At 46.1% G+C, this 8,636-nt stretch overlaps 1 protein-coding gene across 2 annotated transcripts in view; it reads left to right on the top strand.

Moving 5' to 3' along the window:
• The first annotated feature begins 779 nt into the window (after window positions 1-779).
• Window positions 780-8,636, top strand: part of PTAFR (platelet activating factor receptor) — a 32,613-nt gene continuing 24,756 nt past the window's right edge. The window contains exon 1 of one of the 2 annotated variants that reach the window (XM_049878450.1): window positions 780-1,037. The gene's annotated coding sequence lies outside the window, so the exon portion shown is untranslated. Of the gene's footprint in view, window positions 1,038-3,941; window positions 4,055-8,636 lie in introns of those variants that run through there. The other variant, XM_049878451.1, reaches the window with a different exon arrangement.

The raw sequence follows: 8,636 nt of genomic DNA, 5'->3' as shown, positions 1-8,636 counted from the left end.
GGACTGGAGGCTGAGGCAGGGAGCTCTGTGCCATCCCTCACTTACATACACATGAAGCCCCCACCAAGCTCATACATACATGCTTACCTGTGTTCACCCTCAATTGCCCACACCTGTTCATCCTCATGCCCACTAATCCACATGCTGCCAAACTCTGGCTCAGTGTCTTATGAAGTTTCCCTCCTCCACTTCTGCAGAAACTCTGTCCCCATGGGTTCTTTGGGCTCTGTGCTTCCTGGTCACCAGGGATGCCCACACCATTCATGCCTCTCGCTGGTCACAGTAGCAACCCTGCACCCCTCCCTTCTAATCCTTTTTATATTCTAGTTCGCTCTCTCTTTTCACCTTTTCCCTGTCTTTTATTTTCTCTCTGACCGCCCCCCCCCCACACACACAGAGGCACAGACACACACACAGAGGCACAGACACACACACAGAGGCACAGACTCACTGTCTGGGTCCCATCTTTTTCCGTCTCATCTTTTTCTCTTTTAACTCTCTTGACCTTTGTCCTTGTAGCGTCTTCATTCCTGTCATGCTCTCGCTCCATGTTTACATTTGTCTGTCTTTCTCTGTGTTCCTTTCTCCCTCCATCTCTTCCTCCGCCCTCTCTCATTTTCCCCTAACTCCTCTCCCTCCTCCCTCCTCATTCTATTTTCTGGATCACTCATTTCTCCTCCCTCCTCTTCTTCACTCTCATGCTCAATTTCTCTCTCTCTCTGGAGTGCACTCTCACGCTTTCTCTCTCTGACCCAGCTCCCTAGCACTGTGGTTGTTGCCCACAGCGCACTGCCCCTGCTCTGTTAGAAGCTTCTAAGCAGTACCCAGGGCCCGGGTGGCCCAGCTTGGATGTTTCTGTGACATCCGTTGGGGGCCCTAGGGTCACGGCATTTCCTCCCGGGGGTGACTTGGCAGGGGTGTGCTCTGTTTTCTCACTTCTGCAATTTCCAGTCAGCACAGAGGGTGAGGCTGGGGCCGCGGCCCAGACGGAGACACTCAGACCCTGCAGTCAACTGTGGCCGCTGCCCTGGGTACAGGTAAGGGGGCCCCAGCCCTGGCTGGGTAAAGGGGGGAGGCTGCACTTAATCAAATGGGTGCTTCTGTTTTTAAGGGACTATTCTGGTACCTTCTTCAGGCCCAGAGCCTCATGTTTAAAAAGAATTTCTTCTGGCCAAACTTTCCAGGGGACTTAGCTCCCCTTTCTGGTTGTCTGAGGTCAGCCAAGACAGTGCTGAGGTGACCTCACTGGAGGTGCTGTGGTGATGAGAGGTGGCTTCCTAGCTCTCAGGGAGCTGAATGCCATCTACTTTATTGGATGTGTGACCCTGGCCAAGTTTCACCCCTCTCTGAGCCTCGGTTTCCTCAGTTGTCTAATGAGAATGATGTCTCCCTGGCAGGATTGTCAGGAGGATAGAGGGTCTAGCAGAGGTCTGGGTACTTGGGAGCTCACTAAATGCTAGGTTTTCCTGGGAGATGATGAAGATAATGAGGATATTGGTACAAAAGGCCAGGCCCACAACCATTGCCCCATCAGGTCCTAGGCGATAGGGACAGGGCCCAGGCTGTTACCTCCCTGTCCCTCGCTAGCTTTGGTGAGCAGGGTTCCTGCCCAGGCACTTGCTCGCCTGTGTGGAATGACGGCATCAGTAGGGGAGGGAGGGCATTCTGTAAGCATTTGGGCTGCTCTGATGTAGCTCTGACTGAATACACAGCTGTGCGCCAGGTGCTTGGCATGAATGTGTGTGTTTGGAGGTGGGGGAGGTGCTAGAGAAGCAAAAGGAAAAGCCTAGTCCTTCCCTTTAGGTACTAACAGCCCAGCCTGGGAAAGAAGTCAGCTCCGGGGCTGCAGAAATGGTCCTGGGCCCGAGGTGGGCACCCAGGGTTTTGATTTCAGTGTTTGCTGGCAAGCTGAGACTTTGGGCAATCCGAGACCCCCAGTTTCCTCCTTTGAAGATTGGTGTTTATAATACTGACCTTGTGGGTTTGTGGGGAGGATGAAGTTTGAGGCCAAGTGTGAAAGTGCTTTGTCAGTTGTAACATGCTGCATGATATGAGCCAATGCATTACTAGAATTCCTGACACTGTAATTGTTACTGTAAACACCTTTAGGATGAGGAATTTGCTTTGTTCGGTGTTCTATCCTTACCTTTAGCACAGAGTTTGATACATAGTAGATGCTTAGTAAATACGCATTGACTTAATGAATGATAAAGTCATTTGTTGTAGTCAGAAAGGAATGGATAGTGAGCCAGAGGTCCCTCTTCTGGTCTCAGCTCTGCCCGTGATACTGTTGTCACCTCAGGCCTCAGTTTCCACATCCGTCCAACTCAGGGTTTAGATATGATGTTCATAGTCTATGGCATTAATGACAAAATGCACACCCAGGACTGAGCTTTCTCTCCTGATCTGTATTGGAGTGAAAGTGGGAAGGGGAGAGGCGGTTGTTGTGAAAGACTGGGACACAGCCTGTTTGTCCTTTTTCTGGGGAGACTTGAAGGGCCTGTGAACAAGGCCCTGATGGGGACATGGGGGTTCACCTTTTTTCCAATGGCAGCCTCAGTTTCCCTATTTTGGTCCTCTGTCTTACCTAGAGCCCCCCACTGGGTGGAGGCCCAGGCCCAGGAGGGAATGACAGCCGAGCTATAGCCTGAGAGTGCTCTGTGACTGGGCCTGTGAGAGGGTGTTGGACTGGGGGAGCCAGTTCCCAGGAGGGAAAATGCTGAGCCCCGAGCCCTGCCACCTCTCTGACCAGCCACCATGGGGTTCCTTGGCAGCATGGTGGGAGGGGAGAGGAACCTTTTTTTGTGTGTGCATATATCTTGCATGTGTGTGTCTGTGTGTGTGGATTGGGGAATTGCCTTTTGCTATACCCACAAGTGTCTGGAGGGCAGGCCAGGAGTATGTGCCACTTGCAGGTGGGCCCTGGTACAGCCCAACAGTTCCCAGCAGCAGTGTCACTAACAAAACCAGCTGAGAGGCTGATATGCTGGTGGCTCCTCTGTTCCTTTCTTCCCTGGTGCCTTCAGCCAAGAGGAATCAAAAAGAAGCCTGTGCATAAATGTGTGTGCTCAGGCTCCAGTGTGTGTGTGTGTGTGTGTGTGTGTGTGTGTGAATGTCTGTGGTGGGGAAGAGGACTACCACTCAGCAGCCCTTTCCCACCCTCTTCAGCAGGAGGGGGCCGCTCAGGGTCTGGGTTTGGAGTTGAGCTCACCTAGCTGGGGGTGCAGATGGTGTATGATCCCAGTTATATGAAATATCTGAAACCGGCAAATGCATAGAGACAAAAGTGTATGAAGTGGTCACCAGGGGCTGGGGGGAGAAGGAGGGAATGGGAGTTATTGCTGAAGGGTACTGAGTTCTGTTTGAGGTGATGTAAAACCTTTGGAAATGATAGTAGTGCTGGTAGCACAACACAGTGAATATTAATTAACATCATTGCATTGTACACTTAAAAATGGTTAAAATGGCAAACTTTGTTTTTTTGTTTTTACCACAATTAAAAAAAAAAAGCAAAAAACTTTGTGCAGGACCCTTTACAGTTGATACAGGGCTTTTCAGTTTACCAAGTGCTTTACTGTTTACCAAAGCCTTTGTCAGCCCCAGGAATCTCATTTCCTTCTCACAACAATCAATGCTTTCAGGTGGGTGGGGCATCCTATTTTGCTGGTACAAATCCCAAGGCTCCCATCTGGGAAAAGACTCACTCAGGACTGCGGATGGGTGGGTGGGTGACACGGCTGAGGCCAGGGTCTAGGTCTCCTGAACCTAATTCCTCGGCTTTCTCTCCAGCCACCTCTGGATGCTTTTTCCAGAAGGGGAGATGTGACTGGGTTCCTGTATGACTGATTTGTTTACTTATTTGTTCATTCAATAAAACATTTTCTGGGCACAGGGGAGGGGAGGAGGAAGGGGGACGGGAACTCACAATTGTTAAGCAATAACCATGTGCATAAATTGCTTCAATCTGCTCTCATAACTACCCTGGGAGAAAGGTTTTATGATCACCATCTTGCAGATGAAGAAAAAGAGGTTGGAAGAGTCAAAGATCACACAGGTAAGAAAGAGGACAGGTGCAGACCCAGGTCTGTGACTCCAGGGCCGTTACCTACATTGTTCCCCTAGGCCAGGAGCTTTCAGGCTGGGAAAAAGACTTAAAAGTCAGTGTGATTCCTGGTATAACACAGGCATGTGGCCAGTGTTTAGGAGGCCCACAGGAGGGAGCACCTCCCTGCTCCCTCTTCCTTGCCATGGCTGACTTCCAGGAAGGGGCGGGGGCGGGCAGGCAGGGAGGGAGACTCAGACAGATACCTTCAGGGAGGAAAGAGGAGAGATCCAAACCAGGTTCTGTATCCCCCAATCCCACAGGGACTTCCTAGGCCAGTTGAGCAGGGGCTGAGTCTTCTTAATGCAGTATATATAGCTGGGGTCAGGTTGGGGCCCCCAGTGAGAAGACAAATTGGGTAATCCTGACTGTGCCAGGCCACCTCCATTTCTGGAGTCCTAGACTCTATCTCTTACCTCTCCCCAAGCAAAGACTGCTATTTATTCAATCAATAAATGTGACAGGCACGGGTATTAGATGTCTTGTACTAGAAACCGTGGGAAGCCCCGTTCATTCCCCGGATGTCAGCATATTTGCTCTCAATTCACCTCTCGAATCACTCTGCTTCTTGGAGAAATGGTAATGGTACCACTCCATGAAGGGAGTCTGTAGAGGGTATGGCAGCAAGGCTACGGCAGGGCACAAATGTCAAGCCACAGGTGAGATCAGAACAAGAGGTAACTCATTTATTAAGCACCTACCATATACAAGGAGGAAGCCCTGGGTGATAGTGGTTAAGCGCTAAGGTTGCTAACCAAAAAGGTCAGCAGTTTGAATTCACCAGGTGCTCCTTGGAGACCATATGGGGCAGTTCTACTTTGTCCTAAAGGGTCGCTATGAGTCAGAATTGACTCGACGGCAATGGGTTTGGGTTTATATGTAAGGAAATCCTGGTGGCATAGTGGTTAAGAGCTATAGCTGCTAAACAAAAGGTAGGCAGTTCGAATCCACCAGGCACTCCTTGGAAACTCTATGGGGCAGGTCTACTCTGTCCTATAGGGTCACTGTAAGTTGGAATCAACTTGATGGCAACGGGTTTGGTTTGGTATATGCAAAGCAGAGCCCTGGTGGTGCAGTGATTAAGAGCTATAACTGCTAACCAAAAGGTCGGCAGTTCAAATCCAGAAGCCGCTTCTTGGAAAGTGTGGGCAGTTCTACTCTGTCCTATAGGGTCGCTATGAGTCAGAATCCACTTATGGCAATGAGTTTTGGTATATGGCAAGCACTTTAGAGGTTTATTTGCCTTCAGCCTCAGGGCAATCCTGTGAGGTCCATGTTGATATTGTTCGCATTTTATAGATGAGAAAACTGAGACTCACAGATGGGAAATGATTAAACTATGGGGTTTTAGTGGCCCCAGCAAGCCTAAGGGCGGGAAGTGGCTGAGGCTGGCATACAAGGGTGTGGAAGTAAAGGGTAAGGAACAGTTTAGCTGTGTTTGTGGTGGTGGTGGTGGTGGGGTAGGGGGTGGGGAGGGTTGGTTTATCTATTTAGTAAATATTTCTTGAATGTTTACTGTGTAGGAGGCCCTGTGATGGGCACTGGTGATATGTCAGAAGCCTTGTTTCCAGGGAATTCCCAGTCCAGAAGCAAATAGAAATCAACAGCTATTATAATGCAGTGTTATGAAACTCCATCTCGGGTAGAGAAATAAGACTAACAATAACCAGCTTACACTAAGCTCTTACTATAGGCCAGGCTGTGCAGGGCAAAGGGAATAGATCTAGATGGCAAAATTCTTCTTGTCTCCGTGAATATTTCTGGGTCCTGTCAGCTTAGTGCAGGGTTTGGGCCCAGTGCCCAGCCTTAATCCACCGGGGAACTGTGCTTCCATGTTAAACTGAGTGGTATGAGCCTCCTCCCTCTCCCTCCAAGTGCTTCTTTCCTTCCTGAGCTGTTGAAAGCTTTGATGGCATTAGTCTGAGGCCTTGTCTGGGGCAGGCAGAACAACCAGTCTATGGGTGTGAGCCCCTTGTTACCGGTGGAAACCCCAGGTTCTTGCTCGGCATGACCAGTATTGGCCAATAAATGAGAGATCAAGGTGGGAGAACAAGAAAGGCATCTTTATTTCCTTGTGCAAGGAAATGGATCCGCTGCTGCCAAGACTGTTCTCCAAGGGCAGTCAGGCAGGTTACTTTTAAAGGGGTTTACAAGTAGGGAGTTCATACCAGTTACATCAGCGACATTCTTAATCATACTATGCAGGCAGGTGCAATGGGGTTTACCTAAGATCCCCAAAGAAAAGCAGGATTCAAACGCAAAGCTGAGGGGGTGGAGCCCAGCAAAGAAAGTGATTTTGCAATACAACACTGTAGGGGAGGAAGCAGGTAAAGAACACAACACTGTGTGGTTTCTGTCTCACTCCTCCCATTTCTTTTTGGACATTGGTCATTTAAGACCAGTGTCCATTTTGAACTATATATAGCCAGCTCAGAATTGTTTGGCATATTTTTGGGGAGGGGAGGGGCAAATATTGGACCTAGGCCTTTCATTGTGGCTACTGACCTCTCGTTGGTCTATTTACTAAATATTAAAAGAAAAAGAGTGGCTTTTATGCCCTGTTTAAGTGAATGTCTCCCTAAAAGATTCTTTTTTCCAGATTGTTTTAGCTATTATCTTTATTCCTTAGGGCCCAGTCAATATACCTTTATGAGTCTTTTCGAGCCAGCTCCAGTTGGTTCATATTCTCTGCTCAAGGACGGGGAATAATGGTTCCAATATTATTTTCTAAATCATTTCCTCCAGTTGATCAGAGATTGGAGATAAGACATCGATGATCAATACCTGGACTTAGTCAAGCTCCTAAATGGCAGCCATTGCAGACTCTTTAAACTCACAGTGCTGGTTTTCCACCAGATACCATTTGGTTCTTCACCGGGATATTAAGTAAGAGTGATTATCTCGATCGCATTGCCGGAGTGAGCAGACTCAAAGTATATCAACATTTTAGCCTGAGGCCTTCTTTTGCCCTTTTAGGTGTGTAAGACAATAGAAGATAAATTTTATTATGCCTGATACTATCAGGATGAAGACTAAGAATATTACCATCCCTTGCAGTAGTGATGTGGCCCATGTACTTCTTCCTGATGGTTACCAACCAAATAAATCTGGTGTTTTTAAGTCTGTTAGAGTGTGTAACCAAGTAGCTTGTTGTCTAATTATGTGTATAGCCTGTTTTACTTCTCCTGTGTTGTTTATCCAAACTCAACAAGACATGTTTGCTACAGCACAGACTATACTTTTTTGGGGTGATAAAAAAACCTTAAGGTTGTTTTGTTATCTCAAGTCACCTTGGCTGATGAGGTCAGAGATTACCGTTGTGTCTTCATCTCGTTAGCAATTTTGTCTGTTATTTGTCCCATGATTGATAAATTTCTTAAAGATTTTTCCGGTTCAACTATACCATACCTAGGAATTAAAGCTACCAACTATACCCTGATTATTGGATCAATGGGTTTCTTTTTGACTCTTGTTTCATAGTATGTAACAATTTAACATTACCTTTTCAATATTTACTAGTATCATTACTGTGAATATCTAAAGATAATCTTAAAATTCTCAAGGTACGTTGCCCATGCATTCACTATCCACCGAACCCACTGCATTCACCATGGAGCCTAACTAAACAAGAGATTGCCCACATCAACACACTGTCCATTGGAAAGGGATCATTTAAAACCAGTATAGTTGGATCCGCCACACACAAAGTTTGCCTAGAGGAAACAGAAGGTATAGAAAAATTCACATGGGACAACCAGATTTTCATTAGAGGATACATGATTAACAAAATGATATAGGATGGACCTCTCCTGTTGGAGGTCTTCAGTTAATCTGTTTCAAACATACTAAGTGTTCTTCTCGAAGGTAAGCTGTCCCTCCTTGGTCTACCAATTAACGGTCATGGATCACTTTCTCAGAAGCAGTAGTGTCACAAAAACCTTTTTTATGAGAGAAGAACTTCTAATTCAAGAGTTATAATATCTAAACCCATTAGTTAAATAATTTAGGAGAAAGGAAAATGGTTTGTTGTATCTAGAAAGTAGGGCCTTAAAACATCAGCAATGTTCCCACATAAAACCCATAATTTTCTTTGGTTTACTCAGTCTTATGTAGTTAATTTTGTTCCACATGATTCTGGATCGGCCACAGTCAGCTTTTATACTGAAGTTCTGGAAATTTTACTTAGTCCAGTCACAGTTCTTTTCGAAAGTCCAATATAGTCCATCTTTTTGTTGAGATATTTTGGTCAAATGTTCTCAGCAAATCAGCAAAGTAAAAACTTATTTACGGATGACAAAACTTAATATGGCCATGATTAACTTATAAAAATAATACTCTTATACTGAAAAACCTGATAGAAATTAATTACAAACATAACGTAAAGGCCAAATAAAATCAGTTTAAAAAAAAAAAAACTTGAGATAAAAATATCTCTAAATATATCCATTAACTGTATTTTTAAAGAGGTTGAGATATAATACATAATAATCTTGAGATATATTGCCAGGATATACCAACAATATACCAAGATTAT

This window comes from Elephas maximus, chromosome 3 (assembly GCF_024166365.1).
Source record: "Elephas maximus indicus isolate mEleMax1 chromosome 3, mEleMax1 primary haplotype, whole genome shotgun sequence".
Taxonomy (NCBI): Eukaryota; Metazoa; Chordata; class Mammalia; order Proboscidea; family Elephantidae; genus Elephas; species Elephas maximus.
The sequence above is the reverse complement of the archived record's forward strand: the minus strand, read 5'-3'. Positions and strand labels throughout refer to the sequence as shown.